This window comes from Conger conger, chromosome 12 (genome assembly GCF_963514075.1).
Source record: "Conger conger chromosome 12, fConCon1.1, whole genome shotgun sequence".
Taxonomy (NCBI): domain Eukaryota; kingdom Metazoa; phylum Chordata; class Actinopteri; order Anguilliformes; family Congridae; genus Conger; species Conger conger.
The window spans coordinates 1826906-1854498 of record NC_083771.1 but is presented as its reverse complement, the minus strand read 5'-3'; the positions used below and the strand labels follow the sequence as shown (position 1 = coordinate 1854498).

The following is a 27593-nucleotide window of genomic DNA, read 5'->3' as shown; positions in this document are numbered from 1 at the left end:
TTTTTCCTTATTGCTTTGTCTTTTAACTCACTTTTGTTTTCTTTGAATTACATAGTCCTTCTTTGGATATTCTGTGTTTTTGTGAACATTTTTTGAATCACTTTTTTGAAAATTTGTTATTCATTTATTTTTATGTCTCTGTTCCTTATGGTTTAAGTGTGTGTTTAAAAAAAAAAAAAATTTTGTTTGTGTTAATGAGTGTGTTTTAAAAAAAGGAAAATTTAAAAATTGTTAAGAAATTTAAAAAAACCAATAAAACAACCTTTTACTAAAGATTTCCGTGGAGAGGAACGCACCTGAGTTTGTGCTATTTTTGGATGCTCCGTCCACGGGACGGGGCAACTTCGAACGGTTTAAGGACAGACGGCAATGTGCGACAGGTATGCGGGTTGCTTGCGAGTCGCCGATGAGCCGAGCCGACTTGCTCGTTTCTGGCTTATCGCCTGCTTGCCGCGTGCGATCGATGCCCCGCTCGCTAAATAGCTTTGGTCGCTGCCTAGAGAGCAGCTATTCAGTAAGTAACAGTGTACTCGGTATGTGTCGAGTGTTTTTGGCGGCTGTGCCTGCCAGTGGAGGACAGTGGATCTTGGTGGGAGGAGCCAGCTGAGTCCGGTCGTTACGGTAGCTCGCCGACCGGCCAGTCAGTGCGTGCGCAGGGTTCTTGGGAAGGCGGGGAGGGGGGCCGGCTCCTGGGCCAGGTGGCGTCTTCCCCCGAGCGCGGTCCGGGGCCACCGGGAGGGCGCCGTCGGCAGGGGCCAGTTTGTGGTTATCGCTTCTCGGCCTTTTGGCTAAGATAGGCGGTTTGATCTCTGGGCAAGTAAGCTATCTTGAAATCTGTAAAACAGTTTTTTTGGAATTTTTTTGGTTTTTTCTGAGTTGAAGAAAAGGAGGTAAGTACTCTTGATTGGGGTGTGTTAAGGGGTGGAGCCCTTCGGGGCTGGGAGAAACTGGGCTTTGCCCTGGGTAAAAACATTTTTTTGGTCTTTAAGATTTGTTTGTTGAGAAAGTTAATTCTGTGTGCTGGTCTTTTTGAGTTTTTTGTCTTTTGTCGTTTGTTCTTTGTAAAAGTTTGTAAAATGTCTGCGGCGAGACTGGGAAGCCGCAGACACTGCTGTGTAAGATTCCTGCTGAGAGAGAAAGACGGAAAGCTTCTGCAGCTTTCTCGTCTGGATTTCTCCAGGAAATATATCAGGGGAGTGCTGGGGTTCACCCCAGCTGAGATTAATTGCCTCGTAGTCCTCCCCCAAGGAAAAGGATTCGACGTATCCTTCAAAACGTCACAGCAACTGGCCTCGTTCTGGACAAAGTTCGAGACAGTAAAAGAGAAACTGGGCATGTTCCAGTTAGAGAGGCTTACGGACGATAGCCTGAAAGTGGCTATTGTCCGTATGTTCAATGAGACTGTGGAGGAACCGGACATTGTCACCTGGCTTTCTCGGTATTGCCAGGTGAGAGGTTCTCCACAAAAAGTAATGGATGTGGACGGCATTTGGACCTGCGTTTGGCGCGTGCCAATCAAGTTGAACGAGGACCCATCAGGGTTCAGTGGGATGCGCCACCTGCCGACACTAATCGTGCTGGGTGAGAACCGGGGGCTGATCTACTATCAGGGTCAGCCCAAGCTGTGCCGCAGGTGTGGCCAATATGGCCACCTGATTGAAGCCTGCAGAGTGGTGGTGTGTGGTAAGTGCAGGGAGGTGGGGCACCAGGCCACTGAATGCACAACAGGGAGGAAGTGCAATCTTTGTGGGGAGAATTCCCACCTGTTTCGGGACTGCCCGGACTCCTTTGCGAATAGAACAAAGGCACTCCGGGCAGCCGGCAGAGAACAAAGTGAGCGAGAGACACAGGAGGAACAGGGAGGAGAGAAGGGGAGGACTGAGGAGGGGGAGGAGCAGGTAGGAGAGAAGGGGAGGGTTGAGGAGCAGGGAGAAGAGAAAGGGAGGACTGAGAGAGAGGCTCAGGGAGAAGGGCAGGAAGCGGAGGAGAAGAACAGCAAGGCCCAGGAGGGGACAGGAGAGAAGGGGAGGGAAAGGGAGGGAGAGGAAGCCCAGGGAATGGAGAAGAAGGGAGCCCAGGAAGAGGTAGATGAAGAAGGGGGTGAAGTGGCCCAGGGCAAGGGAGTGGAAGACAAGGAGAGAGAGGAAGGGGTAGAAGAGGGTGAGGTAGGGGCCGGGGAGTCCAGCAGGGCCACGGTGGAGCGGAGGGTAGGAAAAAAGGGCAAGAAGAGGCAGGTAAGGGAAGGGAGCGACCAGGGAAGCCTGGTGTTGTTTCCAGAGGAGACCCTGGAGAACCTGTACGGGATACGGGGGGAGTCGGAGTCCGAGTCCGGGTCCGGGTCCGGGTCCATGGTGACTGTGGAGTCCGAGGAGGAGATGGAAGCGGCTCAGGCCGGGGTGATGAAGAGGCTGGCTGACGAGGTGGTGGGGCCTGAGAAGGAGGGCGGGGTAAAGAAGGGACGGGTAAGTTTCAGGGAGAGGTGGGGCTTGCTGGCTGGGGAGTCGGACAGTGAGCCCACTGCTTCGTCCCCGGTCTTCCCGCAGCTGTCTCCCAATGAGTGGCCGTACCTGGGGGTGGACCCGCCCACCACCGGGGGAGCCCCAGGGGGAGAGGAGGCTGAGCCAGCAGGGGGCACTAAGCCCTAGGTGTTGGAAAATGGTTTTAACTGTGTTACCGTGTTTTTAAGAGGCTTATTGGTTTTAAAATCCCTCACAAAAAAATGGCCACCATCTCAATAGCCACAATAAATGTAAGAAGCATCCGTACTCCAGGGAGGGCGCAGGCAGTGTTCGCAAACCTGGAAACTGTGGGGGCAGACATCCTCTGCCTACAGGAATGCTGCCTGCCCCTCAGCGCCTCCTATAAAGAGTGGGAGAGGAGGTGGACCCACGGCCCGTCTGTGTGGAGTGGGTCGGATGAGAACAAGGCGGATGGGGTGGCAGTCCTGGTGCGCAACACAAGGGTGGAGGTGGTGGGTCACACGGTGATTAGACCAGGTAGGGTTTTGGCGGTTTCTTTGAGTTTTGGGGGTGTGGCATTTCGTGTAATAAATGTTTATGCCCCAGCGTTAAAGCAGGACAGATTTGAGTTATTTCACGGGTTATCCCCACACCTGCTGGGGAGGGTTCCACTTTTGTTAGTGGGGGATTTTAATTGCATTTTAGAAAGGGAAGGGAGGAGGGGTTTCGGGTATTTTAGATTAGATAAGACCTCTTTGTTTTTAAACACGGTTTTAAAGGATTTTAAACTTAAAGATTTGGTAAAACAGGTAAATACGGCTCCAGGCTTCACCTGGACTAGTCCGGATGGGGCCAGAGCCTCCAGGATTGATTTTATTTTTGGAAGGGGGGTGGCAGCGGCTACAGCACGGGCCACCCCTGTGTTCTTTTCAGATCATGTCCTCCTGACCTGCTCCCTGGTGCTGGAAGGCGGCCTGGAAGTAGGGCGGGGGGTGTGGAGGCTGAACTGTCTCCTGCTAAAGGAGCGGGGGGTGCAGGAGCAGTTCAGGGAGAAGTACATGGCCTGGCAGTCTCTCCAGGACCTGTTTGGGAGCAGGGCGGAGTGGTGGGAGGACACGAAGCCAAAAATAAAGAGCTTCTTTATCCACGCGGGCGTGGAGAAGCGGGAGAGAGAGAGGCGCGTGTGGGCCGGGCTCCAGAGGCGCCTCAATCGCTACTCTAACCTCCTGCTCGGGGGTTTTGACTTCCGAGCGGAGGTGGAGGAGACGAGGCGTCTCATGGCTGCCATGGCGGAAGCCCAGGGGAAGGGCGTTATTTTTAGGAGCAGGGAGAGGGACATTGATGAGGGAGAAGCCTGCACCAGGTACTTTTTTAAAAGGGTGATGGCGCAGGGAGCCCTCATGAAGGGGTTGAGGAAAGAGGATGGCTCCTTGGTTGAAACGAGTGAGGGCCTGAGGGAGGAGGTGGAAAGTTTCTACTCCAACCTCTTCTCCACCAAGGAGGTGGTGGAGGAGAGGTTGGAGGAGTTTTTGGGGGTTATAGACAAAACGGTTGGAGAGGGGGTGGGTCTTGAAGCCCCCATAGTTTTAGCCGACCTGTCCACCGCCCTGAGGTCTTTTAAAAAAGGGAAGGCTCCAGGGGCAGATGGCTTGCCCCTGGAATTTTATGAGACATTTTGGGATCTGGTGGGTCCGGATTTGGTAAACGTTTTTAAGGATTTTGATTTTAGGGAGCAGCTCCCGGACAGTTTTAAGGAGGGAGTTGTGACCCTATTATTTAAAAAAGGAGAGGTGACGGACCTAAAAAACTGGCGTCCGATCACACTTTTAAATTTTGATTTGAAACTTTTTAGCAAAATTTTAACAGAAAAAATGAAATCGGTTTTAGGGGGTTTGATACACCCGGATCAAACCTGTGCAGTGGCCGGAAGGAGGATCACGGACAGCCTGGTGTTGGTGAGAGATGCCATCTGTCTGGCGAGAGACAGAAATCTGAAATTAGCTCTTCTAAATTTAGATTTCGAAAAGGCTTACGATCGGGTCTCGCACCAGTACATGTTCAGTGTACTGCAAAAGATGGGCTTTCCGGCCAGGTTTCTAGCTCGGGTGGGACTCCTTTACGCAGGGGCGAGGAGTAGATTCTTGGTTAATGGGATCCTAACCAGGGCAGTGAAAATCAACTGCGGCGTCCGCCAGGGGTGTCCCTTATCCCCCCTTCTGTTTGTGTGCTGTATAGAGCCATTTGCAGAGGTCTTGAGAAGGGAAGCCTGGATAGCGGGTTTAAAGATCCCGGGTAGTGGGGGGAGGGAGGCCAGGTGCATCTTTTATATGGACGACGTCACAATTTTATGTAGGGACGCTCGTTCTGTGAAAGTGGTTTTAGAGAAGGCGGGGTTGTACGGGGAGGCCTCAGGGTCGAGGCTGAACCAGGGAAAATCAGTCCTAAAAACCCTTGGAGTGTGGGAGGAAGGAGAGCGCCAAGCACTCCCCCTGGTGGGGACTCAGGGGGATGTGCGGGTGCTGGGACTCATTTTTAATTCAGAAGGGAAGGGGGAGGAGAACTGGGAGGTGGTGCTGAGGAAGGCTGAGCGCAGGCTCCAATTTTGGCAGCTCCGGAGGCTCACCTTCCAAGGGAAGATCCTGGTTTTAAAGTCTGTGTTGGTCCCGTTATTGTCTTTTGTGGGTGTCATTTTTGTTCCGTCGCGTTCTGTCCTGTCTCGTCTTAATCGGTGTGTGTTTCGGTTTTTATGGGGAGGGGGGTGGGAACGGCTCCGGAGGGAATGGGTTAGGCGGGAGCCGGAGAAGGGCGGGAGGGGGGTCCCAGATTTTTACCGGGTGATGTTGAGCCAATTTGTAGCCCTACACATATCTATGGTTTTAAAAATGGAAACGAAGGGATCCTTTTTCGTACGTTTTTTTATAGGGAGGTACCTGAAGCGGCTGGGCCTAATTAAGGTGCCCCTTACGGTGCCCATGGCGTTTGTGATGCCCAAGCCATATCGGCCGCTTCAGGCCTTTCTGGGGAAGTGTGGGTTGGAGGGGGAGGGGGAGGGTACCCTGGCCTCTCACCGTGCTATCCTCTCTTTTGTACAGGGCAGAGACCAGGTGTGTCCAGTGCGCGGGCTGGCGGTAGGCCAAGCAACAACCGTTTGGAGCGCGGTCACCCATCCGGATCTGCTCCACAAACACAGGGACCTGGCGTGGTTCGGCGCCCACGAGGTGTTGCCAGTGCGGGCAGTGATGCACGCGAGACGCCTGGCTACTGTTGCGGTGTGCCCCCGGGATGGATGCCAGGACGAGGAGTCAGTCCGCCACGCAATGTGGGACTGTGAGGCCGCCAGGGAGCTCTGGAGGCTGGCCGACCCCCTGCTGAGCCTCTTCTTCAGAGGCGGGACAATGACCCTGCAGCACGCCCGTTACGGGGCGGGAAAACAGGCGCTGGGGACCAGGAGCTGGAGGGCCATGTGGCTCACAGCGAACTGCTGCAAGGAGGCCCTCTGGACAGCCAGGACTCTCTGGGTGGAGGAGAGGAGGGCACTGGAACCGGAGGCAGTGTGGCGGCTGGCAAAATCCCTGGTCAGAGACTATATGAGGAGAGACCGGAGGAGGAAAGGCGCGGACGAGGCCCGGTCGTTGTGGGGCCCCGCAGCATGGACTCTCGTGGGTGCGGACTGAGGAACAGCAATGGGCGGTCTTTGTGTTTGTGGAATAGAAGGGAGAGGAGTGTGTTTTTTAAGGACACAGGGCTGCCCATTACAAAAGAGTGGAAAGGCTAGGGTTTTAAAGTGGGATTTTAATAGGGCTTTTGTGTGTTGGGTTTTAACAGTCTTAAAGTTTATTTATTTATGTATTTATGTTCTTTTAAGACTGGAGTATTTAATGGTTTTATTTTTGGAAAGGTGTCTGGTGAACCTGGTTTGCCCCAGTGGGAGAGGGGAAAATGAAACCGGTTTGTCTTTTACTTTTACCTTTTGGGGTGGGGGCGGGAAATGTTTTTTTTTTTCTAAGTCTTGGGTTTTGTTGGTGTTGGTTAGTCTTTGTGTTTAAGGTTTTAAAATGGTTTGAATAAAATGTAAAAATAATGTAAGCCCAAGGAACATGATGTAATGTAAACTGAGGGCAGATATAATAAAAACCTTTAAAAACAAAAAAAATCTGTTCTTATCAGTTTAATATCTGATACGTCCCCTATCAGGGGACTATATATTAAACGGATTTTTGGCACAGGGAGTCGGAGAAGGAGCTTGCTCCGTCCGCTTCAAGCATCGACCCGTTATTGCAGTGCGTTCGGGAACGGTGCGCCTCTCCAAGTTTTGTGCAAAAAAAGGTTGTGTTTTGTTGCCCTGTTCTTCCCCCTTTTTGTTTGTTTGTTTGTTTGTTTATTTTGTATATATGTAAATTGTGTTGTAAATAGGGTGAATATGTGCCCTTGTTGTAAGTGTGCTTGCCTCTGTTTTTTAGCAAAATGATGTAGTTTTCTGTGCGGGACGTAACTGTTTGTTGTCATTGCGCTGTCTCGCTTTTCCCACCTTCCCTCTCGGATTGTCTGTCCGGCCGGCTGGCGGCAGTGGCAACCCCGGGTCAGTGGGAGTGGCTGGGAAGGGGGCCGGAGGCGCCTGGTGCGCTGAAAGGTCACATTTCGCTCGGGTTTCTCTTCAGCACGCACAAATCTTTCGCCTTTTACTAAAGATTTCCGTGGAGAGGAACGCACCTGAGTTTGTGCTATTTTTGGATGCTCCGTCCACGGGACGGGGCAACTTCGAACGGTTTAAGGACAGACGGCAATGTGCGACAGGTATGCGGGTTGCTTGCGAGTCGCCGATGAGCCGAGCCGACTTGCTCGTTTCTGGCTTATCGCCTGCTTGCCGCGTGCGATCGATGCCCCGCTCGCTAAATAGCTTTGGTCGCTGCCTAGAGAGCAGCTATTCAGTAAGTAACAGTGTACTCGGTATGTGTCGAGTGTTTTTGGCGGCTGTGCCTGCCAGTGGAGGACAGTGGATCTTGGTGGGAGGAGCCAGCTGAGTCCGGTCGTTACGGTAGCTCGCCGACCGGCCAGTCAGTGCGTGCGCAGGGTTCTTGGGAAGGCGGGGAGGGGGGCCGGCTCCTGGGCCAGGTGGCGTCTTCCCCCGAGCGCGGTCCGGGGCCACCGGGAGGGCGCCGTCGGCAGGGGCCAGTTTGTGGTTATCGCTTCTCGGCCTTTTGGCTAAGATCAAGTGTAGTATCTGTTCTTATCAGTCTACAAACTTTCAGCGATTCAAGGACTTGCGGGAGGATTTCGAGGGACCATGACAGCCCCAGGACCGGAAATGGAGGGAGGAGGATTAAAGAGGAGGAACACCATTCGGATACAGGTGGAGGCGGAGAAGAGAGGAACCGTTGACCTACGCTACATCATACTCAGGGTATTTAAAGATTTTTTTGGTGTGGGAGTTGAGCGCATGTACTGTGTGCAAGATCACCAGGGAAGAGGCCTATATGATGTAACTTTGGAAAGTGAGGCGTTGTGTTTGGAGGTGTATGAGGCCTATAAGGAGAAGAGGAAAGAGGAGATATTAGAGGGCCTTTCCATGGAGCCACTCTTTTCAAGGGATGTGAAGCTGGTTACCGTACTAATGTACAACCCGTTTGTCACGGCAAGAGAGGTGGAGGTGTTTTTGGGGCGATACTGTACGGTGTTGAGGCCCGAGGTGAGGATGAGGAACTACTTCGGTGTCTGGAATGGGAAGAGGCAGTACCTTGTGAGGCTAAGGCCTGAAGAGGAGTCGGTGGGCGGAGTGAGGCATCTGCCTGCAGTTTTTTCCATCGGGCAGGATAAGGGGTTCCTAACTTACCCAGGCCTGCCCACGTACTGCAGGAGATGCCTCAAGTACGGCCACATGTCAAAGGACTGCAGCTCGTTTGTTTGTTTGGCGTGTGGGGAGGAAGGCCATGCGGCACGCGAGTGCCCCAGAGGAAGGAAGTGCCATCTGTGCGGGAGTCTGGAACACCTGATCCGGGACTGCCCAGCCCGGAGGCGCACTTACGCCGAGGCAGCCGGAGGACAGCCAGCTCCCCCTGGTGGAGGGGAGGAGGAAGCGCAGCAGAGCCAGGCAGAGGAAAGGGGACAGGAGCAGGGCAGTGCTGCTCCTGCCGATGCAGCGCCCCCTGGAGGAGAGGAGGAGGGAGCGCCGGAGGCAGCTCCTGCAGCAGAAAAGGCGGGTGAGGAGGTGGTGGAGGAGTCGGAGCTGGAGGCCTCGACTTCATCAGTGCCGTCATCGGGAGAGGTGGGCCCCACCCCATGCCCTCGGGGCAGGAGGGGAGAGGCGACGGCAGGCAGAGCAGTGCCGGCCCCGGGCGGAGCAGAGGTGGGGGCAGGAAAGGCACCCCCAGAGGGAGCCCTTGTGGCAGGGGCAGCTGGGGCTGAGGAAGGAGGCCTGGAGGGAGGGGTGAAGCGCAGCCGCACCCTCACGTGGGCGGAGGCCACAGAGGAGCTGGCGGTGGAGAGCACCAGCGGGGAGAGCGGATCTCCAGGGGAAAAGGAGAAGAAGAAGAAGAAGAAGAAGAAGGTCAGGCTCGGCGTGGTCAGGGGGGGATTGCACCTGGACTCTGGGGACTCCACTGACGTGTCGAGCAGTGAGAGCCTGGTGTGGGACATGGCTTCCCCCCTGTCCGAGTGTGGGTACGACGAGGGGCCGGTAAAACAGAGGGCCCCGAACGAGGTACCGTTTTTAGATTGCGAGGAGGGAGGGGGAGGGAGGGTGGGGGGGTTTGGCCTGTGAGGCTGGGAGGGAGGAGGTTTTTTGTTTTTCGTCAGGTTTCAGTCATGGCAGGAAATTTAACTGTACTGACCTGTAATGTGAGGGGTCTGAGAAAGGAGGGAAAGAGGAGGGGGGTTTTTCATTTTTTGACGGGGCAGAGATTTTTTGTTTGTTTTGTGCAGGAGGGGCACCTGAGGTCCAGTGAGGACGCTCAGAAATTTGCTTTTGAGTGGAAGAGGGGGCTTTCTTTTTGGAGTGTGGGAGGGGTACATTCTTCAGGGGTGGGAATTTTGTTTGGAGGGAGGGAGATATGGGGCGGCACGGATGGTGCAGTGGGTAGCACTGCCGCCTCACAGCAAGGAGGTCCTGGGTTCGAATCCCCGTCGGCCGGGGCCTCTCTGTGTGGAGTTTGCATGTTCTCCCCGTGTCTGCGTGGGTTTCCTCCGGGTACTCCGGTTTCCTCCCACAGTCCAAAGACATGCACGTTAGGCTGATTGGAGAGTCTAAATTGCCCGTAGGTATGAGTGTGTGAGTGAATGGTGTGTGTGCCCTGCGATGGACTGGCGACCTGTCCAGGGTGTATTCCTGCCTTTCGCCCAATGTATGCTGGGATAGGCTCCAGCCCCCCTGCGACCCTGATCAGGATAAGCGGGTTCAGATAATGGATGGATGGATGGATGGATGGGAGGGAGATAAAAGTTAGAGATGTGTTCTCATGGGTTCAGGGGAGGGTCCTCGTGGTGGACGGGGATTGGAGGGGAATCAAACTGAGGTTTGTGAACGTGTACGCTCCAGCCTTGCTACAAAGGCGAAGGAGTTTTTTTTTGTCTCTGGAGCAGGTGTGTGCTACAAGCAGGTATGTAGTGATGGGGGGGGATTTTAATGTTTCTTTTGAGGCACCAGATGCTTCGGCAGCACACCTGAAAGGGGTGTTGGGGAGGTTCTCCTTGAAGGACGGGTTTAGGGAGGTGAGGCCAAGGGACCCGGGGCTTACCTGGGGGAACAGCAGGGGGGCCAAGTCCCGTCTTGATTATGTTTTTGTTTCGGGGGGGCAGAGGGTGAAGGCGGCGGAGGTGATCCCGCTGTTTTTTTCAGATCACAGCGGGGTGGCGGTGACAGTGGGGTGGGATGCGCCAGCGTTTGGGAGAGGGTGCTGGCGCATGAACGTCCAGATCCTGGAGGAGGAGGCCTTTTGTGGGCGCTTCAGGGAGGCGTACCGGGGGTGGAGGAAGCTGAAGCCATTTTTTAACACGGCAACAGAGTGGTGGGAGCTGACAAAGGCCAGGATTAAGGCCTTAGCTATCGCCTACTGCCAGGGAAAGAAGAGGAAGGAGCAGAGGTACTCCCTTAAGCCCCAAAGGGAGCTAGAGGGGCTCTATGTGGGATGGAACAATGGGGGGGAGTTTGATGAGGGGAGGTGGGAGTTGTTAAAGGCAGAGCTGAGGGCTCTGCACGAGGACAAGGCGCGCTCCCTGGCTTTTAAGAGCCAAGGAGAGAAATATGAGAAAGACGAGACCTGCTCCTCGTATTTCTTTCAGAGGGTGAGGGCGATGAGGGCAAAGAGGGTGATGGAAGGGCTGAGGGGGGAGGACGGGAGGGTGCAGAGAGGAACGCAGGAGATGTTAAAGGTGGCCTCCTGTTATTACTCTCACCTTTTCGGGGAAAGAGAGGTGGACAGGAGTGCCTCTGAGAGGTTTCTGGGTCTGGTGGAGCAGAGGGTGCCGGAGGGAGTGAGGGCAGTCCTGGAGGTGCCCTTCAGCTCGGAGGAGCTCAGAAAGGCACTCTCCGGGATGAAGGGAGGGAAGGCCCCGGGGAAGGATGGGATTCCCAAGGAATTTTTTTCTAAATTCTGGGAGGTGGTGGGCCCAGACTTTTTGGATGTCGTGGGGGAGATATTCGAGAAGGGGGAGCTCGCCCCATCGATGAAGGAGGGAGTGGTGGCCTTGCTACATAAGAAGGGCGATGAGCTTGATTTGAACAACTGGCGCCCGATAACACTTCTGGGCGTGGGCTACAAGCTCATCGCCCGGGCACTGGCGGGTCGGCTGAGTTTGGCCATGCCGTTCCTGGTGGGGGAGGACCAGACCTGTGGGGTGGAGGGAAGATCGGCGGCATGGAACCTCCAGCTCACGCGGGACGTTTTGTGCTGGGTGGAGGAGAGGAACCTGCCATTAGTGATGGTTTCGCTAGATATGGAGAAGGCGTTTGACAGGGTCAGCCACAGTTTTCTGTTTGGGGTTTTAGCGCGGTTGGGTTTTGGGGAGGGTTTTTTGAGGTGGCTGCAACTGCTGTATAGGGGTGTGGGGAGTAGGGTAGGGGTGAACGGGCATTTGGGGGATATGGTGTGGCAGAGGGGGGGGGTAAGGCAGGGGTGCCCCTTGTCACCCCTCCTCTTTGTACTATACATGGAGCCGGTGGCAGAGGCAATAAGGAGAGATGGAGGGATCAGAGGGGTGCCAATGCCAGGGGCGGGGGGGGAGGCTTTGAAGGTGGCGTTATACGCCGATGACGTCTGCCTGTTTCTGGAGGGGGACAGGAGCGTGCGAAGGGCGATGGAGGTGGTGGGGGACTTTGCCAGGGGGGCGGGAGCCGCTATCAACCTGGAAAAGTCCACCATTAAATATTTAGGGGTGTGGAAGGGGAGGAAGGATAGACAGTGTGGGCTGCAGGTGTTTTCAGAGCCAGTGAAGGTTCTGGGGGTGGAGTTTGGGGAGGGGGTAAGGAGGGACGCGGTGAGGAACTGGGAGAAGAGGGTGGCGGGCGTGAAGGCCAAATTAGGCCTTTGGTCCACACGCCGGCTCACACTGTCTGGGAGGGCCCTGGTCCTAAAGGCCGACATCCTGCCCTCCTTAATTTATTTGGCCTGTGTGTTCCCGGTGCCCGTGCGGCTTAGGAGGGAGCTGGTGCGGGCGGTGTTTAAGTTTTTGTGGGGAGGCTACGAATACGTGAGGAGGGAGGTGATGTACATGGCGGTGGAGGAGGGAGGGAGGGATGTGCTTCACCTTCCCCTCAAGTTAGATGTTTTGTTTTATAGTAATTTGTGTGTTTCTTTGGTTTCCCCACAAAGGCATAAGTTTCAGTTTTTTGTTCGTTTTTGGTTCGTGTCTTGTGTGCGGGGTTTGGTGGGGTGGGACAACAGGGTGCCAAGGGGGCAGGTGGCCCCTGCTCATTATGCACAGGTAAGTCGCTGGGCCAGGAGGCACGAGGAGTGTGCGGACAGGGAGTTGGTGCTGCACCACAGGGCCCTGTACAAGGCCCTAAAAGAGCGGCTGAGGCCGGTGGGGGGGACAGGAGTGCCGGTGGGGCGGGAGGTCTGGGCGGCGATCCAGCCGAAAGGCCTGGAGAACCGCCTGAGGGACCTGAACTGGCTGGTGGCCTACGGGAGGCTGCCTGTGAGGGACGTCCTGTACCGGCACAGGCTGACCCAGAACAGGTTCTGTCCGAGGGAGGGCTGTGGGAGGGAGGAGGAGACCGTGGCCCATGTCTTCTGGGGCTGCCCCTTTGCCCAGGAGGTGTGGCAGCTGATGGGGAGGAGGTACAGGAGCATAAGGGGGGTGACACGGGGGGGAGTGTTGTGTGGAGAGGGGTTGGGGAGGGAGAAGGGGAGGGCCAGGTTTCAGACGCTGCTGCTGCTGAGCCTGACAAAGCAGAAGCTGTGGGGGGCGCGGGGGGAGAGGGGAGCGGTGAAGACGGGGTGGACAGGGAGGGGGGTGGTGCGGATGGTGGAGGCGGAGGTGGAGCGGCGCTTCCGATGGGAGGTGCTCAGGTGGGGTTTCCACGCCGCGTGGGAGCGATGGAAGGGGGTGAGGTAGGGTTTTTGAAGGGTTTTGTGTGTAGGGCTGTTTTTGTGTGTTTTCTTGTTTGGTTTGTATTGCGGTCTCTGTTTTTTGAGATTTTTTGGTTTGAAATGCGTTTTTGTATGGTGGGAATGTGTTGGGAAGGGGGAGGGGGAAAGAATGGGTTTTGGGACTTTGGGACTTGGTTGGGAAGGGGTGGGGTTTGGGGTTTTTTCTGTTAAAGAGATGTAGAGAGGTTTTGGTTTTGGATTTTGTTGTAAAGTGTGTATATGTAAAGTGATGTCTGAGCGGACAATAAAATAATTTAAATACAAAAAAATCTGTTCTTATCAGTTTAATATCTGATACGTCCCCTATCAGGGGACTATATATTAAACGGATTTTTGGCACAGGGAGTCGGAGAAGGAGCTTGCTCCGTCCGCTTCAAGCATCGACCCGTTATTGCAGTGCGTTCGGGAACGGTGCGCCTCTCCAAGTTTTGTGCAAAAAAAGGTTGTGTTTTGTTGCCCTGTTCTTCCCCCTTTTTGTTTGTTTGTTTGTTTGTTTATTTTGTATATATGTAAATTGTGTTGTAAATAGGGTGAATATGTGCCCTTGTTGTAAGTGTGCTTGCCTCTGTTTTTTAGCAAAATGATGTAGTTTTCTGTGCGGGACGTAACTGTTTGTTGTCATTGCGCTGTCTCGCTTTTCCCACCTTCCCTCTCGGATTGTCTGTCCGGCCGGCTGGCGGCAGTGGCAACCCCGGGTCAGTGGGAGTGGCTGGGAAGGGGGCCGGAGGCGCCTGGTGCGCTGAAAGGTCACATTTCGCTCGGGTTTCTCTTCAGCACGCACAAATCTTTCGCCTTTTACTAAAGATTTCCGTGGAGAGGAACGCACCTGAGTTTGTGCTATTTTTGGATGCTCCGTCCACGGGACGGGGCAACTTCGAACGGTTTAAGGACAGACGGCAATGTGCGACAGGTATGCGGGTTGCTTGCGAGTCGCCGATGAGCCGAGCCGACTTGCTCGTTTCTGGCTTATCGCCTGCTTGCCGCGTGCGATCGATGCCCCGCTCGCTAAATAGCTTTGGTCGCTGCCTAGAGAGCAGCTATTCAGTAAGTAACAGTGTACTCGGTATGTGTCGAGTGTTTTTGGCGGCTGTGCCTGCCAGTGGAGGACAGTGGATCTTGGTGGGAGGAGCCAGCTGAGTCCGGTCGTTACGGTAGCTCGCCGACCGGCCAGTCAGTGCGTGCGCAGGGTTCTTGGGAAGGCGGGGAGGGGGGCCGGCTCCTGGGCCAGGTGGCGTCTTCCCCCGAGCGCGGTCCGGGGCCACCGGGAGGGCGCCGTCGGCAGGGGCCAGTTTGTGGTTATCGCTTCTCGGCCTTTTGGCTAAGATAGGCGGTCGAATCGTTGGTTGGTGGGAGAAGAGTCTTGTCACGCTCAAAAAAAAAGTAAGTAAATAATAGTTACCTTTTTGTTGCTTGTGTTGCTTGTGTCTTTTTTTGTGTGTAGATTGTGTTAAGAGCCCAACCGGAGAGGAGGAGTGAGGGGGTCCTCCGGGAGGGTAAGGCCCTTTTTGGGCTTGCTTTTCTTTGGTTCAGTGGTTGTTGGAGGTCTGTGTTTAATTGGTTGTAGTGTGGTTTAGTGTTTGTGTGGTGGCGTATCCGGGATGGCGGCTGCTAGGGTCGGCGCCCGGAGGCACTGCTGTGTCCGTTTCTCATTGAGGGAGAAGGAAGGGAAGCTCCTGGAGATGTCCCGTTTGGACTTCTCCAGGAAGCTTCTCATGGGAGCCTTAAAGTTTGTGCCGGGAGACATAAACTGTTTGGTTGTGCTCCCGAGGGGTCGGGGCTTTGATGTAAGCTTCCGCACCCCTCAGCTGTTGGGTTCCTTCTGGAACTCAATAGAAAACATTAAAGAGAGCTTCTCAATGTTCGACATTGAGAGGCTCACAGATGACTCCGTGAAGCACATTATTTTTAAGTTGTACAATGAGACAGTGGAGCCAGAAGACCTGGTTGCGTGGCTGGCCAACTACTGTCTCGTTAGGGGGCCAGCCCAGAAAATCATTGATGTAGACGGTATCTGGACGGGGAGCTGGAAGGTTCCCGCGAAATTGGTGGAGGACAGAACCGGTTATGGGGGTTTGAGACACCTGCCCTCCCTCATTGTGCTGGGGGAAAATAGAGGGCTGGTCTTTTATCAAGGCCAGCCGAAACTGTGTAGGAAATGTGGGGCCTACGGTCACCTGGCAGAGGCCTGCCAGGTCATTTTTTGCAATCGGTGCAGGGAGGTGGGGCATCTCGCCGCTGATTGCAAAAATGGAATCAGGTGCAATCTCTGCAGGTCGTCAAACCACCTGTTCAGAGATTGCCCTGATTCCTACGCTAACAGGGCCAAGCAGGCGAGGGCTGACGCCCGGGAGAGGCAGCGGGAGGAGGGGGAGGCCATGAGGAAGGAGCAGGAGGAGAAGGAAGAGGGAAAGGGTGAGGAAGCCCAAGAAGGGGCAGAAGGTGAGAATGGTGGTCAGGGTGTGGCTGGAACGAGTGGAGTGAGTGAGAATGTGGGAGAGAATGAGGGAGAGGCAGGTGGAGTGAATGGGTGCACAAACGAGGGAATGAGTGTGGGCGTGGCTGGTGGGAAGAGTGCAGGTGAGAATGAGGGAGTAAATGAGGGAACGAGTGTGGGCGCGGCTGGTGGAAAGGGTGCTGGTGAGAATGTGAGAGAGAACGAGGGAGAGGCAGGTGGTGTGAATGTGAAGGTTAATGAGGGAATGAGTGTGGGCGTGGCCGGGAAAGAAGGTGCAGGTGAGGAGGTGGAAGTGAAGGAGGGGGAGAACAGGGAGAAAGAAAGGGCCTGTGAACCCGTCGAGTCTCTGTACTCTGACTCCGACTCTGACGCAGTCTTCATGGAGACTGTAACAGAGGGGGAGAGTGATGAGGAAATGTTGGTGGAAGGAATTGTCCGCAAAAGAGGTGCAGAGACTGGAACGGAAGGGGTGGAAAGAAAGAAAAGGGGGGTGAGGGAGAGGTGGGGCCTGATGGCTGGGCTGTCAGACAGCGGGTCATCGGGCTCCTCCCCAATCTACCCGGAGCAAGGACAAAACCAGGCCCCCTACATATCAGAGACTGAACCATCGTCATCTGCTGGGTCACCAGCAGGTGGCGGTGGGGTTTTAAAGTGATGGTGAGTATGGCATTTCTTTTAACTTCGTGGTGTTTTTAATTCTTTCTGCCTGTTTTAACCCTCACTTCTTAATTTAAAAAGAAATTTTAATAAAATGGCTTCCCAGCACATGCCCCTCACGGTGGCGACCATTAATGTGTGCAGCGTGAGGACATTAAAGAGGGCAAGATCTGTGTTGTGTGCTTTGGAAAGTGTGCAAGCAGATGTGATTTGCCTACAGGAGTGTGGGCTGCCATATCGCTCCTCCTACAGGATGTGGGAGGTCCTATGGCAGCAGGGGCCGTCTCTCTGGAGCGGCTCCCACTCCAATCGGGCGGATGGTGTGGCAGTGCTGGTGAAGAATAGAAATATTGAGGTGAAGGGGAGCACAGTGGTGAGAACAGGCAGAGTTTTAACAGTATCTCTCTCTTTTAATGAAATTACTTTTAACCTTGTGAATATTTATTGCCCGCAGGGGAAGCAGGAGCGCTGGGAGCTCCTTCAGGAGCTCCCCACATATCTTTTAGGGAGAGCTCCTCTGCTATTGGTTGGGGATTTTAATTGCGTTTTAAACAGGGCTGGGCGGAGGGGAGCAGGGGACGATTTTAAAATGGACAAAACGTCTTTTTATTTGAAAAATGTAATTAATGATTTTAAACTCACAGATATTTATTCTGCTCTTAACCCGGGGCAGGAGGGTTTTACCTGGCGCACGAGTGATGGATCCCGGGCATCGAGGATTGACTTCCTCTTTGCCAGGGGTTTTGCTGGTCTGGCATCGTCTCTGAGCCCGGTATTCTACTCAGACCATTCCCTGCTGTGCTGCTCCCTGGCTGTGAAGTCAGGTGTAGCAGTCGGCAGGGGAATATGGAAACTGAACTGCCGGTTGTTGGAGGACCCGGCAGTAGTGATGGCTTTTAATGAAGTGTATGAAGAATGGCGGACCCTCCAATGTTTTTATGAGACCCGGGCTGAGTGGTGGGAGTGGGTAAAAAAACAAATAAAGGGATTTTTTATTAAACAGGGGAGGGAGAAAAAAGCAAAGGAGAGGAGGGTGTGGGTGGGACTACAAAAAAGATTAAATAGGTACGGGAACTTAATAAATATGGGGTTTGATTTTAAAGAAGAATACAAAGAAGTGGAAAGAGAGATGGAGTTTTTAATGGAGAAGAAATGCCAAAGCATCATTTTTAGAAGCAAAGAGAAAGAGATAGATGAAGGAGAAAAATGTACTCGATTCTTTTTTAAAAAGATTTTATCAAGAAATATTTTAATGAAAGGTCTGAAGGGAGAAGATGGAGTTTTAAATACTGACACCGAGGGCATGCTAAGGGTGGTGGAGGAGTTTTACAGTAATTTATTTGGGGAAAAGGAGGTGGAGGAGGAAAGGGTGGGGGAGGTGCTAAATTTTATAGAGGGGGTGGTGCAGGACAGAGGCAAGTTGGAGGGAGGAATTGGGAGGGAAGATTTAAATTATAGTTTTAAGTCTTTAAAAAAAGGCAAAGCACCTGGCCTAGATGGGCTGCCACAGGAATTTTATGGAAAATTTTGGTATTTATTGGAATCGGACCTTTTAAAAATTTTTAACGAATTTGACAACCTTAAAATTTTACCCAAGAGTTTTAGAGAGGGGGTGGTCACTTTGATTTTTAAAAAAGGGGATAGGTCCAATATTAAGAATTGGCGTCCGATCACCCTTTTAAATTTCGATTTTAAACTCTGGAGTAAGATTTTAACCCTGAGGATGAGGACGGTTTTACCTGACGTGATCCACCCGGATCAAACTTGTGCTGTGGCTGGAAGGAGGATCACTGACAGCCTCGTACTGGTAAGAGACGCCATCTGTTTTGCGAGAGACAGAAACATTCGGCTCGCCGTACTAAATTTAGATTTTGAAAAGGCGTTCGATCGAGTCTCGCACCAGTACCTGTTCAAGGTGCTGGGGAAAATGGGCTTTTCGGCTGGGTTCTTAGCACGGGTGGGGCTTCTGTATACGGGGATTAGAAGCAGAATCCTGGTGAACGGGGTCCTCTCCAAGGCAGTAGACGTCCGCTGCGGTGTCCGCCAGGGCTGTCCGTTATCGCCACTTCTGTTTGTGTGCTGTATAGAGCCACTGGCACAAGTGTTGAGAAGGGATACCCGGATATCAGGGCTGGGCATTCCAGGGAGCGGTGGGCAGGAGGCCCGCTGCATTTTATACATGGATGACGTGACCGTACTCTGCACTGACCAGCCTTCCATTGACCGGACTGTTGACAGGACAGTGTGGTTTGGGAGGGCCTCAGGGGCAAGACTTAACAAAGACAAGTGCGACCTGAAACTGTACGGACGTTGGACAGAGACTGAACTCTCTGGAATGCCAATGACTGTAAGACCTGACCAAGTGAGAATCCTCGGGGTCCATTTTAATTCTGACGGACATGGGGATGGGAACTGGGAGGGGATTTTAAGAACAACTGAAAAACGGCTGGGGTTCTGGAGACTGAGGGATTTATCACTGGAGGGCAAAATACTCATTTTAAAATCAGTGATTTTACCCTTGTGGCTGTTTGTGAGTGTTGTGTTTGTGCCGTCTCGTGCCGTGTTGTCTCGTCTTGATCGTGCTGTGTTTTATTTTTTATGGGGCACAAAATGGGAGCGGTTGCCCAGAACGGTGGTGAAGAAGGAACCAGAGAAGGGTGGGAAGGGGGTTCTGGACTTTTACACTGTGTTGTGGTGCCACTTTGTGGCGCTGCAGGTGTCCTTGTGTCTGTCCTTGTCATGTAAAGCGTCCTTTTTTGTCAAGTTTTTTAGCGGGGCCTATTTTAAAAGCATTGGGGTGGTGAAGGTGCCTTTAACGGTGCCTTTGGCTTTTAAAATGGTGGGAGGGTATGTGAAGATGAAGGCCTTTTTAAAGAAGATGGGGTTGGAAGGGGTGGGAGCGGGGGTTTTAACTAACCACAAGTCTCTCCTGTCCTTTGTGCAGGGTAGGGATCCGGTGAGCCAGGTGCGTGAGCTGGCAGTAGGCCAGCCAGAAGAAGTTTGGAACGCTGTGGCCCACCCAGATCTGCTGCATCGCCATAGAGACCTGGCCTGGCTGGCGGCGCATGGGGTCCTCCCGGTCCAAGGAGTGCTGCATGCCCGGAGACTGGCCAGGACTGCAAAGTGCCCTTGGCCCAGGTGTGAAGAGGAGGAGTCGGTCCGCCACTGCCTGTGGGACTGCCCGGTGGCAAGGACCCTCTGGACACAGTGCGGGCCCCTGATCCAGCTGCTGCTGGGAGCGGGACTGACCCTGCAGTGCCAGATGGTGCTGTACGGCGTGGGCAGGGAAAGGACCTCACGCCGGTGGAGATGCCTGTGGCTGGCCATAAACTGTGGGAAACAGGCCATCTGGACTGCCCGCACTGTGTGGCTGAAGGAGAACAGGGCCTTGTCACCGGAGGCACTGAGGAGGGTGGCGTTTGCCTCCCTCAGAGACTACATGTGGCGTGACCGGCGGAGAAGAGGAGTGGACTGGGCCAAGGGGGCATGGGGGCATGCAGCCTGGACGATGATAATGGGGCCGGGAGGGCCAGCCTGACCGGCCTGGATCTGATATGACGAGGTAACAGGGGCGGTGTGAAGGCAGGTTGTTTAAGAGCGCCCACCGCTGCCCGGTACAAAGGTCGTCTGTTTTAATGATTGTGGTGGTTATTTTAAATAATGTGTGTGCTTTTATCGGAAAAAAGGAAGGGCAAAGGGTCCTCGTGGGAATTTTAATGAAATTACTTACTTTTATTGTATTTAAATATATGTTTTTACTGTAATGTAATTTTGTTATTTATGAAGCGATATTTATTTCTGTAAGGACATGCCCGAGCACAAAAATGTATTGTATTTAAAAAAATGTGTTGATATAATAAACCTTTTAAAAACAAAAAAAAAATCTGTTCTTATCAGTTTAATATCTGATACGTCCCCTATCAGGGGACTATATATTAAACGGATTTTTGGCACAGGGAGTCGGAGAAGGAGCTTGCTCCGTCCGCTTCAAGCATCGACCCGTTATTGCAGTGCGTTCGGGAACGGTGCGCCTCTCCAAGTTTTGTGCAAAAAAAGGTTGTGTTTTGTTGCCCTGTTCTTCCCCCTTTTTGTTTGTTTGTTTGTTTGTTTATTTTGTATATATGTAAATTGTGTTGTAAATAGGGTGAATATGTGCCCTTGTTGTAAGTGTGCTTGCCTCTGTTTTTTAGCAAAATGATGTAGTTTTCTGTGCGGGACGTAACTGTTTGTTGTCATTGCGCTGTCTCGCTTTTCCCACCTTCCCTCTCGGATTGTCTGTCCGGCCGGCTGGCGGCAGTGGCAACCCCGGGTCAGTGGGAGTGGCTGGGAAGGGGGCCGGAGGCGCCTGGTGCGCTGAAAGGTCACATTTCGCTCGGGTTTCTCTTCAGCACGCACAAATCTTTCGCCTTTTACTAAAGATTTCCGTGGAGAGGAACGCACCTGAGTTTGTGCTATTTTTGGATGCTCCGTCCACGGGACGGGGCAACTTCGAACGGTTTAAGGACAGACGGCAATGTGCGACAGGTATGCGGGTTGCTTGCGAGTCGCCGATGAGCCGAGCCGACTTGCTCGTTTCTGGCTTATCGCCTGCTTGCCGCGTGCGATCGATGCCCCGCTCGCTAAATAGCTTTGGTCGCTGCCTAGAGAGCAGCTATTCAGTAAGTAACAGTGTACTCGGTATGTGTCGAGTGTTTTTGGCGGCTGTGCCTGCCAGTGGAGGACAGTGGATCTTGGTGGGAGGAGCCAGCTGAGTCCGGTCGTTACGGTAGCTCGCCGACCGGCCAGTCAGTGCGTGCGCAGGGTTCTTGGGAAGGCGGGGAGGGGGGCCGGCTCCTGGGCCAGGTGGCGTCTTCCCCCGAGCGCGGTCCGGGGCCACCGGGAGGGCGCCGTCGGCAGGGGCCAGTTTGTGGTTATCGCTTCTCGGCCTTTTGGCTAAGATAGGCGGTCAAATTGCTGCGTGGTCAAGGATTCGTCCGTGGAGGAGATTGATTTGTTGAATTTAAAAAAAAGAAAAAGTTTGTTCCTGAGATTGAAGACAGCAAGGTAAGTGATTTATTGATTGGGGTGATTTAAGGGTTTGAGCCCTTCGGGGCTGGGCAAGAGCCCGGGGTTGCTTTTTTTGGTTAATAATTTTGAACAAGAAACGTGTAATTTGTGTGTTGGGTGGTTATTGGGGGGTTTGGTCGGTAACTGACCTTTTTTTTGAGAATGTCTGCTGCCAGGGTGGGCACGCGCAGGCATTGCTGTGTTAGGTTCTGTTTGAGGGAAAAAGATGGAAAGCTGTTGCAGTTGTCCCGCCTTGATTTTTCAAGGAAATTTATAAGGGGAGTGCTGGGTTTCACTGCAGCTGAAATTAACTGCCTTGTGGTTCTCCCGCAAGGGAAAGGTTTTGACCTCTCTTTTAAGACGTCTCAGCAACTTGCCTCGTTCTGGGCAAAGTATGAGACGGTTAAGGAGAGGTTGGACATGTTCAATGTGGAGAGGCTTACGGATGATAGCCTAAAAGTGGCTATTGTCCGTATGTTTAACGAGACTGTGGAGGAATCGGACATTGTCACCTGGCTTTCTCGGTATTGCCAGGTGAGAGGTTCTCCACTAAAAGTAATGGATGTGGACGGCATTTGGACCTGCGTTTGGCGAGTGCCAATTAAGCTAAACGAGGACCCATCAGGGTTCAGTGGGATGCGCCACCTGCCGACACTAATCGTGCTGGGTGAGAACAGGGGGCTGATATATTATCAGGGTCAGCCCAAGCTGTGCCGCAGGTGTGGCCAATATGGCCACCTGATTGAGGCCTGCAGAGTGGTGGTGTGTGGTAAGTGCAGGGAGGTGGGGCACCTGGCCGCTGAATGCACAACGGGGAGGAAGTGCAACCTTTGTGGGGAGAATACCCACCTGTTTCGGGACTGCCCGGATTCCTTTGCAAACAGAACAAAGGCTGTCCGGGCAGCCAGCAAAGAGCAAAGGGAGCGAGAGACACAGGGGGAACAGGGAGGAGAGAAGGGGAGGACTGAGGAGGGGGAGGAGCAGGCTGGAGAGAAGGGGAGGGCTGAGGAGGGGGAGGAGCAGGGAGGAGAGAAGGGGAGGTCTGAGGAGGGGGAGGAGCAGGGAGGAGAGAAGGGGAGGTCTGAGGAGGGGGAGGAGCAGGGAGAAGAGGTAGGGAAGACTGAGGGAGAGGCCCAGGGAGAAGGGCAGGAAGTGGAGGAGAAGAACAGCAAGGCCCAGGAGGGGGCAGGAGAGAAGGGTAAAGAAGGGGGTGAAGTGGCCCAGGGCAAGGGTATGGAAGACAAGGAGAGAGAGGAAGGGGTAGAAGAGAGGGAGGTCAGGGCTGGGGAGTCCAGCGGGGCCACGGTGGAGCGGAGGGTAGGGAAAAAGGACAAGAAGAGGCAGGAAGGGGAAGGGGGCGACCAGGGAAGTCTGGTTTTGTTTCCAGAAGGGTCCCTGGAAAACCTGTACGGGACACCGGTGGAGTCGGATTCCGAGGCTGGGTCCATGGTGACTGTGGAGTCCGAGGAGGAGATGGAAGCGGCTCAGGCCGGCGTGATGAAGAGGCTGGCTGACGAGGTGGTGGGGCCTGAGAAGGAGGGCGGGGTAAAGAAGGGACGGGTAAGTTTCAGGGAGAGGTGGGGCTTGCTGGCTGGGGAGTCGGACAGTGAGCCCGCTGCTTCGTCCCCGGTCTTCCCGCAGCTGTCTCCCAATGAGTGGCCGTACCTGGGGGTGGACCCGCCCACCACCGGGGGAGCCCCGGGGGGGGTAGAGGCAGAGCCAGCAGGGGGCAATAAGCCCTAGGTGTTGGAAAATGGTTTTAACTGTGTTACCGTGTTTTTAAGAGGCTTATTGGTTTTAAAATCCCTCACAAAAAAATGGCCACCATCTCAATAGCCACAATAAATGTAAGAAGCATCCGTACTCCAGGGAGGGCGCAGGCAGTGTTCGCAAACCTGGAAACTGTGGGGGCAGACATCCTCTGCCTACAGGAATGCTGCCTGCCCCTCAGCGCCTCCTATAAAGAGTGGGAGAGGAGGTGGACCCACGGCCCGTCTGTGTGGAGTGGGTCGGATGAGAACAAGGCGGATGGGGTGGCAGTCCTGGTGCGCAACACAAGGGTGGAGGTGGTGGGTCACACGGTGATTAGACCAGGTAGGGTTTTGGCGGTTTCTTTGAGTTTTGGGGGTGTGGCATTTCGTGTAATAAATGTTTATGCCCCAGCGTTAAAGCAGGACAGATTTGAGTTATTTCACGGGTTATCCCCACACCTGCTGGGGAGGGTTCCACTTTTGTTAGTGGGGGATTTTAATTGCATTTTAGAAAGGGAAGGGAGGAGGGTTTTCGGGTATTTTAGTTTAGATAAGACCTCTTTGTTTTTAAACACGGTTTTAAAGGATTTTAAACTTAAAGATTTGGTAAAACAGGTAAATACGGCTCCAGGCTTCACCTGGACTAGTCCGGATGGGGCCAGAGCCTCCAGGATTGATTTTATTTTTGGAAGGGGGGTGGCAGCGGCTACAGCACGGGCCACCCCTGTGTTCTTTTCAGATCATGTCCTCCTGACCTGCTCCCTGGTGCTGGAAGGCGGCCTGGAAGTAGGGCGGGGGGTGTGGAGGCTGAACTGTCTCCTGCTAAAGGAGCGGGGGGTGCAGGAGCAGTTCAGGGAGAAGTACATGGCCTGGCAGTCTCTCCAGGACCTGTTTGGGAGCAGGGCGGAGTGGTGGGAGGACACGAAGCCAAAAATAAAGAGCTTCTTTATCCACGCGGGCGTGGAGAAGCGGGAGAGAGAGAGGCGCGTGTGGGCCGGGCTCCAGAGGCGCCTCAATCGCTACTCTAACCTCCTGCTCGGGGGTTTTGACTTCCGAGCGGAGGTGGAGGAGACGAGGCGTCTCATGGCTGCCATGGCGGAAGCCCAGGGGAAGGGCGTTATTTTTAGGAGCAGGGAGAGGGACATTGATGAGGGAGAAGCCTGCACCAGGTACTTTTTTAAAAGGGTGATGGCGCAGGGAGCCCTCATGAAGGGGTTGAGGAAAGAGGATGGCTCCTTGGTTGAAACGAGTGAGGGCCTGAGGGAGGAGGTGGAAAGTTTCTACTCCAACCTCTTCTCCACCAAGGAGGTGGTGGAGGAGAGGTTGGAGGAGTTTTTGGGGGTTATAGACAAAACGGTTGGAGAGGGGGTGGGTCTTGAAGCCCCCATAGTTTTAGCCGACCTGTCCACCGCCCTGAGGTCTTTTAAAAAAGGGAAGGCTCCAGGGGCAGATGGCTTGCCCCTGGAATTTTATGAGACATTTTGGGATCTGGTGGGTCCGGATTTGGTAAACGTTTTTAAGGATTTTGATTTTAGGGAGCAGCTCCCGGACAGTTTTAAGGAGGGAGTTGTGACCCTATTATTTAAAAAAGGAGAGGTGACGGACCTAAAAAACTGGCGTCCGATCACACTTTTAAATTTTGATTTGAAACTTTTTAGCAAAATTTTAACAGAAAAAATGAAATCGGTTTTAGGGGGTTTGATACACCCGGATCAAACCTGTGCAGTGGCCGGAAGGAGGATCACGGACAGCCTGGTGTTGGTGAGAGATGCCATCTGTCTGGCGAGAGACAGAAATCTGAAATTAGCTCTTCTAAATTTAGATTTCGAAAAGGCTTACGATCGGGTCTCGCACCAGTACATGTTCAGTGTACTGCAAAAGATGGGCTTTCCGGCCAGGTTTCTAGCTCGGGTGGGACTCCTTTACGCAGGGGCGAGGAGTAGATTCTTGGTTAATGGGATCCTAACCAGGGCAGTGAAAATCAACTGCGGCGTCCGCCAGGGGTGTCCCTTATCCCCCCTTCTGTTTGTGTGCTGTATAGAGCCATTTGCAGAGGTCTTGAGAAGGGAAGCCTGGATAGCGGGTTTAAAGATCCCGGGTAGTGGGGGGAGGGAGGCCAGGTGCATCTTTTATATGGACGACGTCACAATTTTATGTAGGGACGCTCGTTCTGTGAAAGTGGTTTTAGAGAAGGCGGGGTTGTACGGGGAGGCCTCAGGGTCGAGGCTGAACCAGGGAAAATCAGTCCTAAAAACCCTTGGAGTGTGGGAGGAAGGAGAGCGCCAAGCACTCCCCCTGGTGGGGACTCAGGGGGATGTGCGGGTGCTGGGACTCATTTTTAATTCAGAAGGGAAGGGGGAGGAGAACTGGGAGGTGGTGCTGAGGAAGGCTGAGCGCAGGCTCCAATTTTGGCAGCTCCGGAGGCTCACCTTCCAAGGGAAGATCCTGGTTTTAAAGTCTGTGTTGGTCCCGTTATTGTCTTTTGTGGGTGTCATTTTTGTTCCGTCGCGTTCTGTCCTGTCTCGTCTTAATCGGTGTGTGTTTCGGTTTTTATGGGGAGGGGGGTGGGAACGGCTCCGGAGGGAATGGGTTAGGCGGGAGCCGGAGAAGGGCGGGAGGGGGGTCCCAGATTTTTACCGGGTGATGTTGAGCCAATTTGTAGCCCTACACATATCTATGGTTTTAAAAATGGAAACGAAGGGATCCTTTTTCGTACGTTTTTTTATAGGGAGGTACCTGAAGCGGCTGGGCCTCATTAAGGTGCCCCTTACGGTGCCCATGGCGTTTGTGATGCCCAAGCCATATCGGCCGCTTCAGGCCTTTCTGGGGAAGTGTGGGTTGGAGGGGGAGGGGGAGGGTACCCTGGCCTCTCACCGTGCTATCCTCTCTTTTGTACAGGGCAGAGACCAGGTGTGTCCAGTGCGCGGGCTGGCGGTAGGCCAAGCAACAACCGTTTGGAGCGCGGTCACCCATCCGGATCTGCTCCACAAACACAGGGACCTGGCGTGGTTCGGCGCCCACGAGGTGTTGCCAGTGCGGGCAGTGATGCACGCGAGACGCCTGGCTACTGTTGCGGTGTGCCCCCGGGATGGATGCCGGGACGAGGAGTCAGTCCGCCATGCACTGTGGGACTGTGAGGCCGCCAGGGAGCTCTGGAGGCTGGCCGACCCCCTGCTGGGCCTCTTCTTCAGAGGCGGGACAATGACCCTGCAGCACGCCCGTTACGGGGCGGGAAAACAGGCGCTGGGGACCAGGAGCTGGAGGGCCATGTGGCTCACAGCGAACTGCTGCAAGGAGGCCCTCTGGACAGCCAGGACTCTCTGGGTGGAGGAGAGGAGGGCACTGGAACCGGAGGCAGTGTGGCGGCTGGCAAAATCCCTGGTCAGAGACTATATGAGGAGAGACCGGAGGAGGAAAGGCGCGGACGAGGCCCGGTCGTTGTGGGGCCCCGCAGCATGGACTCTCGTGGGTGCGGACTGAGGAACAGCAATGGGCGGTCTTTGTGTTTGTGGAATAGAAGGGAGAGGAGTGTGTTTTTTAAGGACACAGGGCTGCCCATTACAAAAGAGTGGAAAGGCTAGGGTTTTAAAGTGGGATTTTAATAGGGCTTTTGTGTGTTGGGTTTTAACAGTCTTAAAGTTTATTTATTTATGTATTTATGTTCTTTTAAGACTGGAGTATTTAATGGTTTTATTTTTGGAAAGGTGTCTGGTGAACCTGGTTTGCCCCAGTGGGAGAGGGGAAAATGAAACCGGTTTGTCTTTTACTTTTACCTTTTGGGGTGGGGGCGGGAAAGGTTTTTTTTTCTAAGTCTTGGGTTTTGTTGGTGTTGTTTAGTCTTTGTGTTTAAGGATTTAAAATGGTTTGAATAAAATGTAAAAATAATGTAAGCCCAAGGAATATGATGTAATGTAAACTGAGGGCAGATATAATAAAAACCTTTAAAAACAAAAAATCTGTTCTTATCAGTTTAATATCTGATACGTCCCCTATCAGGGGACTATATATTAAACGGATTTTTGGCACAGGGAGTCGGAGAAGGAGCTTGCTCCGTCCGCTTCAAGCATCGACCCGTTATTGCAGTGCGTTCGGGAACGGTGCGCCTCTCCAAGTTTTGTGCAAAAAAAGGTTGTGTTTTGTTGCCCTGTTCTTCCCCCTTTTTGTTTGTTTGTTTGTTTGTTTATTTTGTATATATGTAAATTGTGTTGTAAATAGGGTGAATATGTGCCCTTGTTGTAAGTGTGCTTGCCTCTGTTTTTTAGCAAAATGATGTAGTTTTCTGTGCGGGACGTAACTGTTTGTTGTCATTGCGCTGTCTCGCTTTTCCCACCTTCCCTCTCGGATTGTCTGTCCGGCCGGCTGGCGGCAGTGGCAACCCCGGGTCAGTGGGAGTGGCTGGGAAGGGGGCCGGAGGCGCCTGGTGCGCTGAAAGGTCACATTTCGCTCGGGTTTCTCTTCAGCACGCACAAATCTTTCGCCTTTTACTAAAGATTTCCGTGGAGAGGAACGCACCTGAGTTTGTGCTATTTTTGGATGCTCCGTCCACGGGACGGGGCAACTTCGAACGGTTTAAGGACAGACGGCAATGTGCGACAGGTATGCGGGTTGCTTGCGAGTCGCCGATGAGCCGAGCCGACTTGCT

The 27593-nt window shown here is 53.4% G+C and overlaps 4 non-coding genes and 5 pseudogenes across 4 annotated transcripts; all 9 read left to right on the top strand.

The window, feature by feature from the left end:
• Window positions 1–6590: 6590 nt before the first annotated feature.
• Window positions 6591–6765, top strand: LOC133106344 (U2 spliceosomal RNA; annotated as a pseudogene).
• A 332-nt stretch (window positions 6766–7097) lies between these two features.
• On the top strand, window positions 7098–7209 carry LOC133105698 (U5 spliceosomal RNA). Its single transcript, XR_009703892.1, has one exon. It is a non-coding gene; the product is annotated as a U5 spliceosomal RNA (small nuclear RNA).
• Window positions 7210–7641: 432 nt separating this feature from the next.
• Window positions 7642–7747, top strand: LOC133106555 (U2 spliceosomal RNA; annotated as a pseudogene).
• Window positions 7748–13291: 5544 nt separating this feature from the next.
• Window positions 13292–13464, top strand: LOC133106410 (U2 spliceosomal RNA; annotated as a pseudogene).
• A 332-nt stretch (window positions 13465–13796) lies between these two features.
• On the top strand, window positions 13797–13908 carry LOC133105697 (U5 spliceosomal RNA). The gene has a single exon (XR_009703891.1). It is a non-coding gene; the product is annotated as a U5 spliceosomal RNA (small nuclear RNA).
• Window positions 13909–20012: 6104 nt separating this feature from the next.
• Window positions 20013–20190, top strand: LOC133106302 (U2 spliceosomal RNA; annotated as a pseudogene).
• A 332-nt stretch (window positions 20191–20522) lies between these two features.
• On the top strand, window positions 20523–20634 carry LOC133105696 (U5 spliceosomal RNA). Its single transcript, XR_009703890.1, has one exon. It is a non-coding gene; the product is annotated as a U5 spliceosomal RNA (small nuclear RNA).
• Window positions 20635–26886: 6252 nt separating this feature from the next.
• LOC133106336 (U2 spliceosomal RNA) lies at window positions 26887–27059 on the top strand (annotated as a pseudogene).
• A 332-nt stretch (window positions 27060–27391) lies between these two features.
• On the top strand, window positions 27392–27503 carry LOC133106608 (U5 spliceosomal RNA). The gene has a single exon (XR_009704569.1). It is a non-coding gene; the product is annotated as a U5 spliceosomal RNA (small nuclear RNA).
• Window positions 27504–27593: the final 90 nt, after the last annotated feature.